Source organism: Ixodes scapularis, unplaced genomic scaffold (assembly GCF_016920785.2).
Source record: "Ixodes scapularis isolate PalLabHiFi unplaced genomic scaffold, ASM1692078v2 PGA_scaffold5__190_contigs__length_132052651, whole genome shotgun sequence".
Taxonomy (NCBI): Eukaryota; Metazoa; Arthropoda; class Arachnida; order Ixodida; family Ixodidae; genus Ixodes; species Ixodes scapularis.
Window position 1 is genome coordinate 10216679 of NW_024609880.1, and position 19977 is coordinate 10236655.

Consider the following 19977-nt stretch of genomic DNA (forward strand, 5'->3'; position numbering starts at 1 on the left):
CGAATCAAGGCAGTTTCTTCACTTTAAAATATTTATTTTGCCTTTCTTTACCAATTGGGTATTTAATATGGTCCTTGAAGTCACTATATTAAAGGCACTACTCACATCACACATCACGTACAATGGTGAGTATACACATTTAGTGAACTAACATTGTGCTAACAAAACCACGTCAAACATATCTGCACACAGCACTTGCTGAAGCTTTGCAGCATCAGCAAGTCTTTTCGTTGTTGTTCTCCAATCCCGTTTGAGATTGATGTGCAAGAAACTCATTAGGTGTGTTCTTGATAGAAACAAAGAAAACAATAACATAAACTGGGCTAATTTATCAGTGTGATGCTGCACAAATCGATTGGCAAACTAATCAAATGTTGTAAGGTACTTCAGTGTACTCCACATCTGCTTGAAGTGCACTTCTGATAGGCGACTATTTTAAAAATTGGGCAGTTTAAGTAAACTTAGTTTGTATGCATGTAATTCAGTCAAAATATACTTAGAGTATAACACAACAGTCTTTATGATTTCCAGTATATTCTAAATGTATTCTCTAGATACTTTTTGATTATTGCATTTTTATACGAATTGCAGTATATTTTGCATGAAATAAATTTATATTTCGGAGACCTATGTGAAAAGGTATTTTGTGCCTACTAATTTAATATTTACATCTTTTTGAATGCATGAAGAGTATTTCGAATGTAGTTTGAATAAAGGTATTTCAAAATAAGATTTCAGAAATGCATTGTACTAAGGAAAAAAAGAATTGTATATTTTCGATATATCTTTTGTTTACTTCCAAATATGAACTGTACGTGAAATACATTTACATTAGAATGTGGTGTATTTCGAACGTCGTAGCTTTTGCTAAGTGTTGTCTCCCACTCAGAACATCATAGAAAGGTATACACCCAAGTAGCACAACTCGCTGGTTTGGGTATGGAGCGGTACCGGTCTTCCGTTAAGATCCTACTGGGACGAAGCTGGAACGCCACATGGGGCGCCAACCACCTAGTGAGATTGCGAGAATCCGGCCAGTGACGGGGACTGTCTGTGACGCCCGACACTGGCCATACCAGCTAGTTCCCGGGATGCTGCCGGCAAAACTCCCCAGCGTAGTACCAGTAATACGATGAAATGCGAGCAAAGACCCAGTCTAGCGGCCTCAAGCCATACGGTTTATGGTCTTGTTTTGTCCCAGCGAGTTCCAGGGCTGCTGCCAGCAGAAATCCATGGCGTAGTACGAGTAGTGCAGTAAGATACCAACAAGACCCCAGGCTAGCGGCCTGAAACCATAGAGTTCCCGGACTTGTTTTGTCCCAGCCAGTTCGCAGGCTGCAGCCAGCACAGATTCCCGGCGTAGTACCAGCAGTACCGCAACATACCAGCAAGATCCCAGGCTAGCGGGCTAAAACCGTACAGTTCTCAGTCTTGTTTAACGGGCTAACATTTGGTTTTGTGTGGTTCACACTTGAATATAAATCATGTAGTTCATAAGGAGTGTAATTTTAACAAATAATTTGTGCAAACAGATATTTGTGACTGCGCCCAAAAATACATTTCAAATCAAATTAAATGAGTTTATTTCCACCTCGTAAAAATACAGATGGAGGGGCTGTGAAAAAAAAAAAAAACTGCGCTTAGCAGCTTGACAAGCCCACAGTCCCTGTATTAATGGCAACTAAGCAGCACTACGGTGGGAAGAATGAACATGCATAAAAAGGATAATGACAGCGAAAACGCAACGGTATATAGGCATACAAAACAAAAATCAAACTCCCATGGTTACAGACATTGCACGGAGTTCACTGTACTTACAGACGAATAATTCAAAATGCATAAGCTGATAAGCGTTTAATAATGACGGAAGTGTGTAACACAGGCATTCGTTTCTGTAGTTTAAACGAGGTGAAGGTACCACCCAATTCTCTCCATGTCTTGTAGTATAGTTTAATTCTCTTATTTGTAGTTGTGCCAGATTACGCATATTATTTATATTCCTCTGTGTTTCCAATTTATATCGTACACTCAATCGATATTTATATTTATACAGGTTGTATGCTGGGATCACCTGGGAACGATAAATAAGTTTGCACATGACGCTCCGTAGGGTGCGCTGTAAATATGTCGAAGATATTTTTTGTACCAAATAAACACGCTGTAAGTTTGAAAATGTGGTTGTCCCCCACACTAGTTGACAGTAATTCAAATGGGAATAAAAGAGTGAATTATACAGAAGTAACTTGATTTTTGTGTAAGGAAGGTATCTAACACGACCTATTACTCCAGTTATCTTAGTTATTTTGCCTACTAAATAGTTTATATGACTATTCCACGACATATTCGCGGAGAACACGACACCGAAACATTTAAAGTGCTCCACAATTTCTATTGGACGGGAATTAAGGAAGATATCTCTATGCACTGGAATTGGCTTATTTCTCGGTCTAAATGTTACTGAACAAAAGGTAAGGGCACAAACGAGCTGGTGGTGGTTAAACATTTCGACAAAAACCCCGAGACTGGGACAAAAAGGGACGGACAAACACAAAGTCTCAAACACAGCTGAATTTTATTTGACAAGGAAGGGTGCTTATATAGGCGTCAAATCCTACACAAATCAAAAGAGACGAAGGAAAGAGAGGGAGAGACCTTCACAAACAAAAGAGACGAAAGAAAAAAGAGAGAGAATTGGGAAAACCCGTGCCACAAGCAGTACAACAAAAACAAGCATTACAATAGAACTGAAAAGTTTATACAAAAACAAAAGCTAAGTAGAAGGACTAAATTAAAGTGCATTAGTCCCCAAGAGACCCCAACACTACAACAGGTTGTTTGTACAAAAACACTTTGTACAAAAACACCTTCTACTTTGCTTTTGTTTTTGTACAAACAACCTGTTGTAGTGTTGGGGTCTCTTGGGGACTAATGCACTTTAGTCCTTCTACTTAGCTTTTGTTTTTGTATAAACTTTTCAGTTCTATTGTAATGCTTGTTTTTGTTGTACTGCTTGTGGCACGGGTTTTCCCAATTCTCTCTCTTTTTTCTTTCGTCTCTTTTGTTTGTGAAGGTTTCTCCCTCTCTTTCCTTTGTCTCTTTTGATTTGTGTAGGATTTGACGCCTATATAAGCACCCTTCCTTGTCAAATAAAATTCAGCTGTGTTTGAGACTTTGTGTTCGTCCGTCCCTTTTTGTCCCAGTCTCGGGGTTTTTGTCGAAATGTTTAAATGTTACTGCTTTTTTAATTCATTTATTTGCATAGAATTAGATTTTGACCAGTTTTCCAGTGCTGTCAATGTGTGATTACATGTATCTACCAATTCATGAATATGAGTGCTGGCAAAGAAAATACTAGTGTCATCAGGGTAGATAATGAAGTTGGCACTAGGGTTAATTTTTAAAATGTCATAAGATAAATATTAAATAGCAATGGCCCTAATATGATACACCACAAGTCACGAGAACACATCTTGGAACACATCTTGTTTATCTGAACAACCTCGTTTCGGTTTGATAATTAGGATTTCAAAAGTAATAAACCTGCCCACAAATACCATAGTAGCTAAGTTTCTCCAGCAGAATATCATGACTCACTAAATTAAAGGCCTTGTAAAAAGCCACAAATAGACCAGCTACAATCGCTTTGTTTTCAAATTGAGTAAAAATATATACTTTTTTTCGAATAACTCCAATTCCGTTGATTTGTTTTTACGAAAACCAAATTGTTGAGAAGTTAACATGTTATATTTATCGATAAAGCTTGTGAGCCTTGAATACAACCAAGTTGAATTAACCTGAGACTGGGGTAGAGAAGAAACATCAAAACGTAGAAGGGACATAAAATAGAGAGGGCGACGTCTCAACGTCGTCCTGTCTATTTTCTATCCCTTCTACGTTTTGATGTTTCTTCTCTACCCCAGTCTCAAGTTAATTCAAAATGGTTAATATTCACCAGCTCGCCTGCACCCTTGCGATTTTTTCTTGAATACAAGATTTTTTCAAATATCTTTGAGAAAACAGGTAGAATAGAAACTGGCCTATAATTTCCTAAATTGTTTTGATCACCCTTTTTAGAAAGAACCGTAACTCTCACAACTTGCATATTCACTAGAAAAACTGCATCAACAAAACATATTAAATATATGAGTAAGAATAGGCGCAATAATATCAGCTTTGCGCTTCACTGGTAGTAACTGAAATCCATCAATATCACAACTACTGCTGTTATTAATGTTTTTTTTTTTATTATTGATATCACCTCGTGCACAATGTCTGGTTTCGTAAACATGGTTTTATCATTTCGATTACAAAAATAATCGCTCCAAGTATCAGGCGAAGCACCGCCATCTCCCATGTTTGTAAAAAAAAATAGTTAAATCCGTCACCTAATTTAGCACGAGACTATTCTTCACCGTTAACTCGTAGTTTAAGAGGGTTATGTGGGTGACCGCGATGTAGGAGTGTGTTTAATCTAGACCATAACACGTCATGTCAACCGTTCTTGGCGCTTAAAAATGACGAAAGGAACTCAGATCGAGTAGATCGCAGCTTCTTTGTTACTTTGTTTCGATACGCTTGAAAGTAGTCAAATCATCGGGATTACGAGTATTTAAAATTTTTTTTATATAGTTGATCCCTTATTTTAATTTATTGGCGCAATTCTGGCTTAATCTAGGGCTTGCGTATCTTTCGGGGTCGTCTACGCACTTTTATAGGAAAGTGAGCAGAATATCAACGTTTAAAAATGATAATGAACGAGCTATAGACCTCACTGGCGTCATTTGAATTGTTTATGTCGCTGTAATTCAAATGCACCAGTGCATTTTGGAATGCATTATAGAAAAACTCTGTTATATTTTAATAAAATATTTTATGGGTTTTATTTACTACCATTTCACTCATTTCTACGCAAAGAAAAATAGGTAGATGATCGCTAATACAACATGATATAGCTCCCGCCTCAATATTTGACTGTAAACTGCTTGTAATAAAAATATCAAGTGTAGATTGGCATTTCGTCGTGACCCTAGTCGGTACCTTAATCACATTAATAAACCACTGGAAAGTGTTACAGTGTCAAAATCTCTGGCTGTTTGGCTATTTTACTCATATCGATATTCAAGTCTCCTCCTGCAATCAAAGTATTTTTATTGTCAACGACAAAATCTAGTAATTCATTGTAGAATTTTAAAAACCTATTAATATCTCCATTTGGAGGCCGATAACACAAAGAAAACACTATCTTGTCTATACCGAGCGAAAGCATTTCATAGTCAAACTTAACTGCAGTATAACGATGACTTAAATGGCATGAAGTGTTATCATTGACCGACATCGCAACTCCGCCACCTCGGCTGCTATATCGGTTTAAATAGTAAGTGTTACAGTTTGGTAATTTGAAAACATCATAGTCAGCTCTTCTCCAAGTCTCAGTTAACATAATTACAGAGAATTGAAAACTTCATAAACAATTCTTCTAAACAAAAATTTCTGTTTCCCACAGACCTAGTATTTAAATGAATACATTTTAGTAAAGTAAGTGGGAGCTGACACACAAGCCGATTTAAATCATTCGGCAAGTAATTACACTGTTGGATATTATTATGTTGAATGTTTTAAAGTCAGTACTAGCGATGACGTTTTCTACAGAGAAGGAAATTCCTTGTTTTCTGTCGCGTAAGCACGTCTGGTCTGAGGACGCCTTGATGGATGTAAAGGTAGCCGTAACGACCACTGTCGAGTTGTCTTCGGTCAATTCGGATGACGTGTCGTCCATGTTTGCTCTGGTCAGCGGGATGTCTTCTTCTGGCTAGTCGTTCTAGAGCTCTTCATCACAGACGCCCTTGTCGTCGACGTTGTCTTCGTTCAAGGCATCATTTGCCCGTTCCTTGTCAAGGGACTTTCTGCGCTGGGACGCCCTACTTTTCCAGCTGTTTTGATACCGGCTCAAGAATTGGTTCGCTCTTACGGATTCATTCTATTCCTTCATTTGGGCCTTGCGCAGATCCTTCAAGTAGCTCTCCCTGATATCTGGCGTATGCTTGCTTATCAACTCCATGTCCTTCTTACTGAAGCGCACACTTCCACTCCTTCTTTCCGCGGCTGCTCCCCTCGACTTCCTCCAGGACTTGTAGTCCGTGGCCTGTTCTTGACCGTGACTATGTCTGTGTCGATGCTCGCGAGGAGACCTGTGCACTTCTTTGACGAGCGTTGCAACGGCTCCGGCCGCAATGATCGACGACGTCTGCGACACGTGGCGGGCCTCGTGCGTTGTAGTTGCAAAACCTGCATTGAGCCTGCCGTCAAACTTGCGCATTTCCTGGTGGAGCATTAGGGTTCTGTGTATGCCAGTCTTGAAGCGGTAATCGCGGCACTCGAGCTGCTGGCGTGCCTTTGGAACGAACTCTTCCGGCAGCTGGAGCAGCGATGCGTGCCGCATACGGTGCATCCTCTTGGGTACCTTCAATTTCATGCTCGACAGCGGCTTCTTGCCTGCCACCGACTTGGTCGGCTTGGTCGTGTGGCGTTGCATGTGAACGACCAGGTGGCACTTGATCTTGAAGGTTTCTCCGCAGACGGTGCACATGTGGGGACGTGTCGGCATGAAAATAGTCTAAGAGTAAATAAATATATAATTTTTTTTTCCAGAACCACTTGGACCATATACTATATTTTGAAATGGCCATACTATAGTCGGTTACAAGTCAAGAAGGTAGGAGAAGCTCCACCCACAAGCGTGATGCGCCCGTTTCAAATCTCTCCGCAGTCGAAAGAAGAGTTCACTGGAAACCCTCCTTGTTCCGCTTCAGTGGATTCCAACTTGTCTCCGATCCCACTTTTTAAGAAAGCGACCCTTGTATTTATCAGAGAGGGAACCGAGCCCCTGAAAGCAGCCTTTGTATCCATCGGGGGGGAAGCTAATCCCCGAAAGTCGTAATTGTTTCCGTCGGTGGGGGAGAACTCTAATCTCCCTCTCGTGGCTTCCACAATGCTAAGTAAAAGTGGAAAGATAAAGCAAATATGTACAGAAAGGCAAGCCCTTCCTCGCGCGTTGGCCGCGACGTCACGGAAACGGTGGAACGCGGTTGGATGCGGAGGTGGCGAAGGGATATCTGATTCCCTTTGAGGGGCATTTGCCGCTACCTTCTTGACCTGTAACCGACTATAGTACGTTTCCACTGATATATTTCGCTTCTGATATAAACTCTGCATACTCTTTTATTTAGTGTAGTGAAATATTTTAAATCTACGAAAAGTGTTTCAATTATAAAAAGAAGTGTCGATATTTATCCATCCTTTAAAGTGCGTCTACATGTTAAAGGACATTTTAATGAATGGGAAAGCCATTAAAGGTTGAATGACACATTATAAAAAAGCGAAGGAATCATTAAGAAATGATATTTCCGCAGTGATAACTACGCAGTGATAACTACGCATTCAGCACTTCGAAGCGCAACGAAGTGCTAACCACAATGATAGCTACGCATTCTAGAAGACGCAAAAGCACGGCGCCATGTTGAAAGATAGAAAAATGGCGTTTGTGACCTTTCAGTAACGCAAGTCAACACCAGCTGTGTGCTCGTCGTTGCTTTTAGTTCAAAGCTTGCTATCAAAAGCATTGGAAATGGTTGTATTCAGTGAGACCTTTATGGAGTGGAGAATGCCTGACATTTCTTCGGCGTATATAAAGGTTGTTAATTTTTTCTACGTCGCTTACTCCTCGGCTGCGTTTTTCTCCACCTCGTCCTATCTCTTCTTAGCTTTTTACTATCTAACATGCTCCACGTTTCCCTGCTTAGCCGCGTACTTGTGTGTTCACTTTTGTACTGCTTGTATAACGCAATCAACGCAGACGAAACTGTGTCAGACAGTAAAGTTACACTCCCTAAAGAAGTGGAGGATGTTAGAAAGCTTAAGGAACCTCTACTGACCGGAAAGGTGGCAATCGTAACTGGTGGAGCGAGTGGAATAGGGCGGAGTGTGTGCCAGGTGCTGGACCGAGAAGGTGCTCATGTGATCATAGCCGACATCAATGACACGGGATCTCAAGAAACCCTAAAACTTCTAAAGGGTGAGTTAGAGGATTTTGTTTACATTGCAAAAAAATTGTCGTCTCGCTCCGGTCAATAGTTTTCTGATGTTTTCGTTTCATGTTTTGTTTTTATTGTGAAACAGTATTCTAAATACAGCAATATTATTAGGAACTGGGGCTTCTCAGATACTAATATTATGATTTATGCGAAATATTTGTACATAATACAGTGTACAAGCATATTTGTACACTGGCAGCTTACAATATTTATGAACAAACTCACGTCTGTCTGTAAATTAGATATCGCCCCGTGTGTTACAAATACAAAAATTTGCTGACGTGCTCATGACGAATGGTCTGCTGTCCATGTTTGCGTCATCCATTTAGATTTAGGTTAATTGGACATACGACAGTACTGAGGTCAAGGAATAAAGTAGAGGAGATAAATTGGGATATTTTTTTTTGTATGAGATCATTTTGAGTTTGGACGTATGGCATGCTCACGGGCATATGCGAACGTAATGACTTCCATAATTAACGAAGTAAATATTTCTCTGGGGGATGTTGTGACACGCAAATCTAAAACTTAAAATTTGTGTTTGCTTAGATGAGTAACCTGGCAATAAATAGCATCTTTTTGTACACCTTTTTTGAGAGGCTCTATTTAATTAAACGATCCCCCTTTTTAATTAAAAGAGTTTTTCTCTAAAGTGTCTTGTACATACCTGCTGCCAGGTTTAAAGCAGTTAAACACGGAATAATTCTGTTGCTAATTTGTGTCCATCACTTGAGCACAGCGGCCTCAATTTGTCGCACTAATCTTTTTCATAAAATAAAAATTAGGCTTTGGTGGCTCACTTTAATCATTATTTAATTAGTGTAAAGAGTTTAATAATTGAGCGTCGTGAGATGATCCAAGGAAAAAAAAACAATCCGCTACGTTTGCAAAGCTTTTAGTACTGTTTGTTTAATACTATGATCTTTTGTATTTATGAGAGCCTTTGAATAGTGACATATCTAAAGTGCAATTGAATGTGGCATATATATCGGGCTAAAACATAATACAGAAAGAAAGGGAATAACCACAATCCCTTCCAGAATTACGAAGGATCAGAATGCATAATATTTTAGTTTATGCGATCTGGTTAACCTGAAATGTTCTTTGGCTAGGTGCTCGGCATTCTATCAAGTCTGATAAGGGAAGCCTGATAAGCGTGCCCCTCGAAGCTCGATGCTGACTGGTTTACGGGGGAGCTAACGTGACCAGAGCGGCAGACGAGGAGAGGCTTGGCAGAGAGGGAGCTCGACCACCTGTCCGTACTGAGGGAGAGAAGCTCGAGGGTTTGGAAGGCTCTGGAAAATGCCTAGGTTTATCATCCCTGCATACGCGAAGCTTATCGCTAAACGTATGTGCTGCTAGAACGCTTCACGTATGCAGCACAACAGCCTAGTAATAAGCCATACATTTTATATCGTGTGTGACTCTAAGATTGCGGAATAACCAAAATCAAGGTCCCATATAAATTCTCAATCATAAAATATATTTAAACATTTTAATTGTTTAATAATATTTATTGTATGAACGCTGTTAATCAAACCAACTCACTACTCGGAATGGCGTATTACGGTGCCCCGTTGCGGACCCTGTGTAGAAATATCCCCATTCCTAGTCTCACAGTTTGTACATCATTACTAAGGTATGAGTTGTTCATAATTACAAGAAATGAACAAATAAATAAATGATTTAAAATCGAAACATAATTAATATTAAATCGCGTGAGTTTTGAACAGGCCTATTAATGCGTCGTATTTATATGGCGGTACATACACGAAATCACATAGATAAAGTTTCTGGCATATCCAATATGTAGTGGGTCGTCTCGCCATGCTTCCTAAATTTTATTCCGCTCTGCACGAAGCAATGAGCTTGCAGCACGAGGAGGCGGAACGGCGAAAATTAATATTCTGGTAAGTCGTGTCGGCAGAAAATAATGTTGTAGATTGCAGAGCTAGAGCTCGTGGGCGCCAACATGATTCAATATCTCGGAATTCGATAAACAAAAAAAAAACGTTACTTGTACGGCTATTTACCCCCCCCCCCCTCAAAAAAAAAAAAAAAAAAGAAAGAAAGAAGACATGCGGAAAAAAAGTTACATTATAGATATAAATTATCACGTCTGGCGTCTCGAACTTATTAGGTTCAGACAAAATCATTCAGTTTAATTACGTGTTTTATAGATGCTGGCACACAAAATATATGAGATTCTCAGATGCATTTGATTGATAAATTAATTACTTTTGCAATGACTCGTTTTTTTACACAGGAGAGAACCACACCGCCATTCATGCCGATATTTCAGTGATGGGAAATGTAACACATATTTTTACACAAGTCGTTGCAACATACGGGAGCATCGACATCGTTATCAACAGCGGTGGAATTGTCCATTACCCATCCCTCGTAACGAACGTAGCTGAAGACGTATTCGACAAAGTTATGAGCGTCAATCTATACGTGAGTAGAACGAGCCTCTATCTTCTTGATAGTTTTATTTTTTATTCCTATTAAATACCTTTTTTTTCTATGAAATTCCGCAAAGTGTCTTACGTATCGGGCTTCCGCTAACCGCATCATATGACCCGCCGGAAAAGCTCCTAAAATGATAAAACATACATCAAGCATGCGCTCTTTATGATCAAAATCTGCAGTATATATTGCTGTTACAGAATGTAGATATATTATTACCGTACATTTTTAAATTATCGTATTTTTGTAACAATGTGAGTGTTTACTTGTATTTACTGTACTTACAGCTGCATTTACTTGCTTTTCGTTAGAATATTTTGTAGCATAAAGTGTTTCGTCACTCTGACTCAATAATCTGGTATCTCACCATGAGAAACAGTAATAGACCACGGCAGAATATATTTATTTCACTTCTTGAGCTAGCTGTTGCCTACCTCTAAGAATAACTCTCTACTTCTGAATTAGTTTAAAGAAAAAAAAAAACAAGAAAAAAACGGGGCTGTTTTTTGTGGTGCTCCACTGCGGACTACGTCAAACTGAGATATCATTCTGACGTTCCTGCCATGAGCTATATCACGCTGATTTAATTCGGACGAGCCTCGTTTCTTTATTAAGTCTTTGCCAGTACCAGAACGAGCCCACATTGCTTCTCGGTACCTATCCAAACGCCCCTATCTTGTGAGGCGTCGTAAGGACGAAGATTTGTTTTAATATTGCGACGCGTTCTGAAGACGACAAGAATGCTTCCAACAAGGGTATGTCTTCAATGATAAGATAGATGAATGGATGGGTGGTATTACTTACTCTAAGAACCAAAAGGTAGCTTGTGCCATCTAGCCTAGAAACATTTACACCACTCCCCTTCAAATTTTCTTATAAATTACGTCTCTTGAATCATCACCCTCATCAATCTTGTGTATTATCACGCTTTTCTATACCTTCTCCCCCGGTATTTTTTTTTGGTAATCATAATCATTTGTTTCCCCGTTCGTTCGTCCTCGTTAACGAAACACAGCGCACTCGCCAAATCCGTTACCCTTTAGGGAGGGCAGGACGAAATACCGTGCATTTCAAAACCCCGTGTTCCCGCGCCTAGCTATTACTATGGTCACGGCACACATGTTTATACTTGTTAAAATCTTGTTAAATATGTCTTTGTTCATAACACTCACGTTCTCTCCTGAAACAGACAAAATGGCCTCCCAGTGAATTCTCAAACTAAGTTTGTGTCTTTGTGGCTTATACAATTTCAAAGCTGATGGCATTTGAATTTTTTTCTGCCACATTGTCTGTTCTGCTTTTCTCACTTTCTTTTCTGCTGAAATAATTGGCTTAACCCCATCTCTATAATGTAAGCATTTAAATTACGGCTTTCTGGTTTGGTTTGTTCATTTTAGGTATAAACTCTTTCATGCATAATTGCTACTATACTTTACGTGCCTACCACTTGACCTCTATTTCAGTTAGCCTTTGTCCAGTTCTCAGGTTACTAATTGCCCTAGGCTCAAGAGGCCGACCATCCTATTTTCTCCATTTACCCCCTCATGCGGCATGTTCCCATACACCCACAGTGCCAATGTACCCACACTGCTTTATCGAGTATCTAATCCTCATAGAACTTCTCACTTATGGACGGTACCGTGCTGCCAAAATACAGTTTGTGCATAATCACTCCTTTCTACATACCCCTGGCCATTTCATAACTGCTAAAATTCCTAATTTTGTTTACAGATAATATTGCATCCATGTTTTTATAAATATGTCCTTCACTAATTTAGCGATATTTTGTGATATGTGTATTTGCTACCTGGTCTATCAATTGCAATATCTTGTATTTTTATTCCCTGTTTTCGTCAGTGAACGCTTAACGCTAGCAAAACTTATGCCCAGGATGTTCTATTACTCCGAATATTCTAGTTAGTTCACGGAATATATTTAGGATGCTTGCCAAAAGTAGTATGTACTATGAACCCTGTCGAAAGTTAGCTCTCTTTTCATCATTCCGTGAAGGAATGTAGACACAAGTGCGAGATCCTTGTGTGAAATTGCGCCTAGGCTGCCCGAGCACTCGTGCGGTGAGAGCGAACGTAGGAGCTACCTGTTGCCGTAACTTGCGCATTTCGCCGCGCCGTATAAAGCAAGAAATATTATTACCTTTAATAACTGACGCTTGAGAAGCCACGCCATTGGCGCAGTGGTTGAGTGTGGGGCTCAGAATATTATGGTTCAGGTTTCGATTCATCATTGAGAATTTTAGTTTCGTTCTATCTTCTAAATTTATCCACCAACCAGTCTTCGCCGCATGCGCATCCGTTTGGTGTAACACAGTATAAATATTTCTGGTGGAAAGGGGGGGGAGGTGCGGAGGGAGCTACTGAAAAAAAAAATACGACGCCTTAAGAAATCAAGACTGCCTGCTCTGCTAAACGCGTACTCACGGCAAATTACGGTAACTGTGAAGTTGACGACGTCTTCATTTGTATAATATCTATCAAGCATTTATGCAAGCAAGACGCAAACCCGTTTCAGCATTCCTATTTTGCGTCACCTGCTGGTCGCGTTCAAGTGCTGTTTGGTATAAACTTTATTCTGCAATCGAGTGAAGAGGTATAAATGCTTTATTTTCCAGCATTCCAATTTCACGTAACCTGACTGATAGATTAATTCAGTCGTGTCTTTTGGATTGTTGGAAGCGAAACCACTTAACGTTTTCTCATTTTAATGTTTAAGTCACGTCGACTATTGCGCAAGTTGGAGCCCGACACTCGGAGCTGACGCAGTGCTCCTTTTCACCCGCGCCATTTATACAAGGGTGTTTTCAAAGAAGTTCAGTCGATCATGTCCGGTGACCATGTTTAATCGTGACTGAAATATATTATTTTCTAGATCAATTCCTAGCGAAATGAATAATAATAAAATGATGTTGTTAGAAACAATGCCACAACAAGAGAAATAAAGAAATACAAGCATACTTTTATACCAAAGTGCTTCATCTGTCTTGCGGGAATTTGGCACTTCGGCCAAGAAACTAAGAACGTCGTTAGCTTGCAAAGAAAAAGTCGCACACATGGCACATCAGGAAGAAGGGTCCCCCTTTGAAACGTCGCGGTTTTCGCATGACTTATACATGTTGAATTAAGCATTCCAAGTTTGTTTGACCCTCGGTGGCTTCTACTTTTATAAAAATACGCCTACAGCCTACTTAGCCCCAAGATGTCATTATATATATATATATATATATATATATATATATATATATATATATATATATATATATATATATATATATATATATATATATATATATATAAATTTCTTTTTTTTTTGCGAATTCATACACGTTACGACATACATGCTAGCTTCACAAGTAAATTATGTTTACAAAGCGTAAGATAATTGGAGAGGGGGGGGGGGGCGGACAGAGAAACATTCTGACGAGCGATAGACCGCTTGTGTTTTTAGAACAAGAATTCGTAGTAGGTTTATGCACTAGAGTCATAGAAAATGAACACAGGCCGGAGCGATCGAGATATGGTATTATGTGGCATGCTCTGCAGGGCCTGCTTTCCGAAGCCGGCGTGTAACATGCTATTTCCGTCTCATAGTACGCCACGCAAAGGAAGTGTGGTAGCTTGCTACGACCCCACACTGAAACTAGACACTCCTTTTTATGTTTGTTGTTTGCTTTTCTTAGCAAATGTTTTTGTTTCGTTATCTACACAGATTTCCCTGGCGAAACTCGGCACCAACGATAATTCGATAATTCGCCTTTCCTTTTACTTCACACCTTAATTTCTTTCTCCGCGTCGTCTGTCCCCTGTTACGCTGCAGGGTTGGAATATTAAATTTTTTATTTTGTTGTACAAAACGATAGCACGCTCCGGTGTCTGTTCAAGAGATGGGGTCCCGAGGACCCCACATTCGAGCAAGTTTTGCCTTCTTATGGTGCAGTAGCGGCGGCTCAGTCTTGGGATCGAGACAAAGAAAACGCAATTTGTGCAAGATGTCTTACTCTTTCGCCTACATGCAGACGCCATTGGAATTTTTTTTCTTGTGCATTCAAACGTGCGTTACTGAACGTTCATGCTTTATGCTACGAAGGTTAATTATTCAAGAGGGCATATGGCCGGCAGAACAATATATGTAACGTGCTAAAATGCTGGCTGTAATCATGTGTTTGTGGTGTTTTATAGGTAGTACTTATAACCAGACCAGAAAAGTGATTTCTTTACTCGGAGATCAGACATAAGAAAATCTCGCATCTCCTCTCTTTTTAATTATATTATCATTACGGTCATCACATAAAGATTGCTTCAGAGCAATGTCTAATGTGTCTAGCATTGGAGCGCTAGCTGTTGATCTGTCTGGTAATAAGGTGGGCTAAATGGAAAAGTGTGGCGATAGCTCGCTTTTCCAAGTGGCCGGGAGTGGTCTCCTATTTGTTGTCCCGTGTGTGACTATCACAATGGCACCATATGTGAGTTGGCAGTAGCGCCTCAACGGCAAAGACCACTGAGTTTGTATTAATAATGGGTTTAAAATGAAACAGTGAAGACAAACACTATTAAAAGAAAAAAATATCACTGGTCATATTTGTTTTTGCGTGGCGAATACCTATGCAGATTTTATAAAACAAAAAAAAATGCTCCGATGGGCTATTTTTTATTTTTTTTTCGTCAAACCCAAGACGCAAGATCGCGCTGGTATTCATCTACGGATTATGCTGCGCTATGTGGACTTGAATCCAGGGACTCTTTTAAACCGTCTAGCCCACAAAACTAATAGATAATAATATTATAATCGGAGGTTTCTCTTTCTTCTCAAATCCTGAATGGATATGCTAACAAAACGTTAACAGTGATCATTTAATTTACATCACGAGTACAGTTTATTTATATTTTGTTAAAATACTACTGTGTAGTATTGGAGTACTCATTCACGTTTTACCAACAGCAACTGATGATAGAGGCATTCCTTCTTGACATGTTTTTGTAGCCTTTTATGGGTCACACTTTCAGTGTATATAAACTAAACCTTCATTTAATTTTAACTGATGCTCGTTATGCTCGTGCTTTCAACATTTTGTAGAAAGGTCCAACGAGTCATTTACCAACGGCAAACTCCGTTCCATATTAACTATGAGCGAAGTAGCAGCTAGAATAGAGAACTCCGGGCATTCAGCGTGCCTACACCGAGCTTGCGACCTCGTGTAGATGAAGTATCGTTCAGGTCCGCATGTGCGTGCTTGTACCTTCCGATTTGCTCGTACTTAATGCGAAACGAACTACACGGTGATTCGAGGAGAGGCGAGGCTCTTTAGATCAACCGCAAAATTCGGTTTCTTAACCTCTCGCGCTACTACTTTGTGCAGCGTTGCCCAAAGATGGTGAATTTTTTTGGTAATATTTCTAAGGAGCGTACTTGCCTGAGGAAAAAGTAGAGAAAGAAAAAGTCTTAGCTCCTATGGAAACGCAGCGAAGCCACCGGTCTTTAAACAACACGGCGCCGTTTCGCACGGGAGACAAGAGGTGGCGCAAGCGGTCGCGACGCCAACTGCCGCCAACGAACGAGCATACGACGCCGAGAGCCGGCGTCTTTAGCAGACAAGGAACTGCAGTTCATTGTTATTACCGCGCTTGTTTTTGTTTTGCGGAACGCGCGCCGCTTTTGAGCCGAAAAGATAGTTGCTAAAGACGCCGGCTCTCGGCGCCGTATGCTCGTTCGTTGGCGGCGTTCGTTGCGCCATCTCTTGTCTCCCGTGCGAAAGGGCGTCGTGCTGTTTGAAGACCGGTGGCGTCGCTGCGTTTCCACAGAAGCTAAGCCTTTTTCTTTCTTTACTTTCTCCTCAGGTGAGTTCGTTCTTTGCAAATTTTACAAAAAAAAAATGCACCATCTGTGGGCAACGCTGCACGAAGTCGTAGCGCGATAGGTTAAGAAACTGAAATTTGCGGTCGATTTAAAGAGCCTGGCCTCTCCTTGAATCACCCTGTATATAATAATGTTCAAGTGAAAAGTCACAAAAGAAATAACATCTCTTTCTTTAATTACAGGGCACTTACCTCGTCACTCAAGCAGCTGTGAAAACGATGCTCAAGAATGAGAACGCCACAGGCCGCACCATTCTAAACATTGCCAGCGTATCTGGCAAGGGCGGTCGCAGGTACCTGAGTGCCTACTCGGCTTCGAAGGGCGCCGTCATCTCCTTTACCAAATCTGTGGCGCTGGAAGTTGCACTCAAGGGAATTCGCGTCAACACTATTCTCCCTGGTTTCACGGACACACCCATGACACAGGGCACCCCCAACGCAACCAGACAAGCCATAATTGCTGAAATTCCAATGGGGCGTATTGCAAAACCGCTGGAAATGGCTGAAACTATTGTTTTTATGTGCGGCCCGAGGAGCACGTACATGATAGGATCGGCCGTTCTGGTGTCCGGAGGGACGTTCCTTTAATTCGAGGCAATCAATAATAATAAAAAAAATCTTCCAGTGATGTTGTGTATTCGCTAAAATTCACTAAAGTGCTCTTGAAATTGTTTTACCTCCAGAAAGATATAATGGGCAGAATTCTATAAATATCCGGACTCTATATTTAGAAAAAGAAAGGTACGCGCAATAAATAAATATTTTTGGCCGCATTTTTCTCTTTTGCTTTTTCACAGCTAATACTAAAAGATGGATTAACAGAATTCATTAAAATTGTAAATAACCTACGTGTTTTTTTAAGGTTATGTTTTGGACTACGGTGGGTCTGCTCCTACGAACAAGCCGAATTCGAAATAAGAGTGAGAGCGCTGGCAAGCTGGTGTAGCATTACGATTTATTTAAATTACCCGAGACTGGGGCGAGAAAACTATGAAGCATCAAAACCTGGAAGAGAAAGGCAAAATGATAGGAAGACAACGCCTCGAGACGTTGTCTTCCGATCACTTTGTATTTCTCTTCCACGGTTTGATACTTCATAGTTTTCTCTCCCCAGTCTCGGGTAATTTAATCAAACCAAATTTGTTTTTGTGAGCTATATTTGTATGCAAGAATATTTATGGACAGAGAAATAATTCTAATTGTATTCACAATACAACTATTCGGAGTGTAAAAAATCATTTTCACAAACGTGTCTTTAGATGTTGCATCTATCATACTCAAAGGTCATATTCCAGGAAAAAATTATAAAGAAAACTGTCGCTCTCCTATGCACATAAGGGAAAAGGAAAAAAAAAAATTTTCGACGCTGCTACGTACATATGGCACAACATGAAGCAAAAAATGCAAAAATGATTCTTTGAGGTGAATGCACGAGAGCTGAGTCAACAAATCCGATCGTGTGTGGTGCCCTTTATGATTAGCAGCGTCAATCAGATGGTTTTTGACGTTTTCGTCCGTGTGCACAAGAAAAAGCATATATTTGTTTTTATTTTGCTTAAATGTCATTTTTTTTAAAAACCACGTAAACAGACCTCGGTGAAAATATTTTCATATATTCAGTTCATTGGTTGATTTACATGAGGGTTTTAACGCCAGAAACACCCGGCATTCCTGCTTGGCATGCATTTAGTATGTTCAGTGTTTAAGCAGTTTTAATAATACAGTGGACATTGATTATCTTTTGCCATCGCACTTTGCTGCGGAAATCACACATCTTCCTTACCGCTCTGACAGAACGAGTTATCGACAGTTTATATATGCGCGATTCGCACCACTTACGCAAACAATACACTGAAGAAATAATCCAGGTACACTTCCGCCTAATGCACATTCTCGAGTACCCTACAAGTACTTTGGGCATTCTTTTTACTATAATTAATATATTAAGTTCATACACATTTCACCAAGTGCTTTCTGCAGATGAGGAATTTAGGCCTCTTGCAATGTATCAAAGAAAGAGCAGGCATTCCCTAATCTCAAAGTATGTTTTCAAATGGACTACCAGTCGATGCTTCCCTGTGTCGCCGACTGCACCGGCAGACGCAGTATATCATGAGGCAAAGAAACTCAACCGAGCTGGAAAACACTGCCTCCATGCGTAAGAAGACACGAAGAAAGTTCATTAACATGGCGTCCGGTGATCATTCGAGCCGGTAAAACGTCACATAAAGCCAGTGTTGGCGGTAACGCGTAACAAGTAACGCCGTTACCGGTAACGTGTAACTTTTTTTTTTCGGTAAGCTGTAGCGTACTCATTAGGAAGTTTAAGGGAACCGTTTTTGCGCATCCGACACGGTACAATGGGCCCTCCGATACGAGCTGCGCATCTGGGAGTCTTCTGTGGAAGCGCATGCGCAGTTCGTACCGGAGGGCCCATCGTACCGTATCGGCTGTGCAAAAACGGTTCCCTTAAACTCCCTATTGTCCTTTCAAAACGGTAACGGCTTAAGTAATTACGGTACTTTTTTCGAGTAACGGGTAAGGGAGTTACGCTACTCGTTACTTTTTCTTCCCAAGACTTGAAAAAGGTACTCCCCAATTCGCTTCGTATTTCAACGCCCAAGCCATGTGAATGTTTTTGTGCGTTTGTCTGTGCGATTTTTGTTGTGAGTATTTAGGTGTGACCGTGAAAAAGATGAAGCAACTATGTGGAGTTTCTGCGTGACACTGTGTTTCTTGAAATATGGTGCTTAAGCATACCTGCAACGTCAAAACAATAAACCGTGCCAAATCATAATTAGAAAAGTAACCCAAAATAATGTGCCTTATATTTTATGAGGAATGGTAACGGCATTGCGCACCTTTTATTTTGAAATAACGTTGAGCGGTAAAGCTTTAATTTTATTGGCGAGTAACGAATAAAGTATTTCGTTACTTTAATTTGGTAACGCCTACAACACAGCAAAACTAATCTGTCCCGGAGATAACTAACTTTTTTTTTTTTAAATAAAAATTGACTGTATAAAGTTAGAAAGAACACACCCCAAACGCAAACGAACGAAGTTGAGATTTTGTATTTGAGCAAGCACTTATCACAAACTTGACTACTGCTTCATTAATTGGACACAACCGCTTCAAAGGGCAGGGGAGGGACGAAACGTGGCACCTTGCAAAGCTTAAGTGTTTATCATTTTAGTTATTTCTTTTGCGGATAGCATCCGCTAAGAAAAAAACCAAAAGGTGGGTGGGGAGTGCAGTGAGAAAGACGCGATGCTTGAATGAGCCTCTACTCTCCCTCAATAAAACCGAAAAAAACATGCCCCAGTTAATTAAAGCATAAAATAAGAAACATCAGTGAAAGCAAAACGGCAGCAAGGCTGTTATCCTTCGCAACTTTTTTTTTTCTATCAATATTGTTGAAAGTTGTTTCCTAATATATCCCTTGGAAAAGGTTAACATCCCTCGAGCGTGGACCTTTTAATCGCTTGCAATGCCATTTTCTGCCAGTTACCGCCGAAACTTCCATATCCTGAACTTTGGTGTTTTGTATT

At 40.2% G+C, this 19977-nt stretch overlaps 1 pseudogene; it reads left to right on the plus strand.

Annotated features, from left to right (window-relative positions):
* The first annotated feature begins 7721 nt into the window (after positions 1 to 7721).
* Positions 7722 to 17031, plus strand: LOC115325169 (annotated as a pseudogene).
* Positions 17032 to 19977: the final 2946 nt, after the last annotated feature.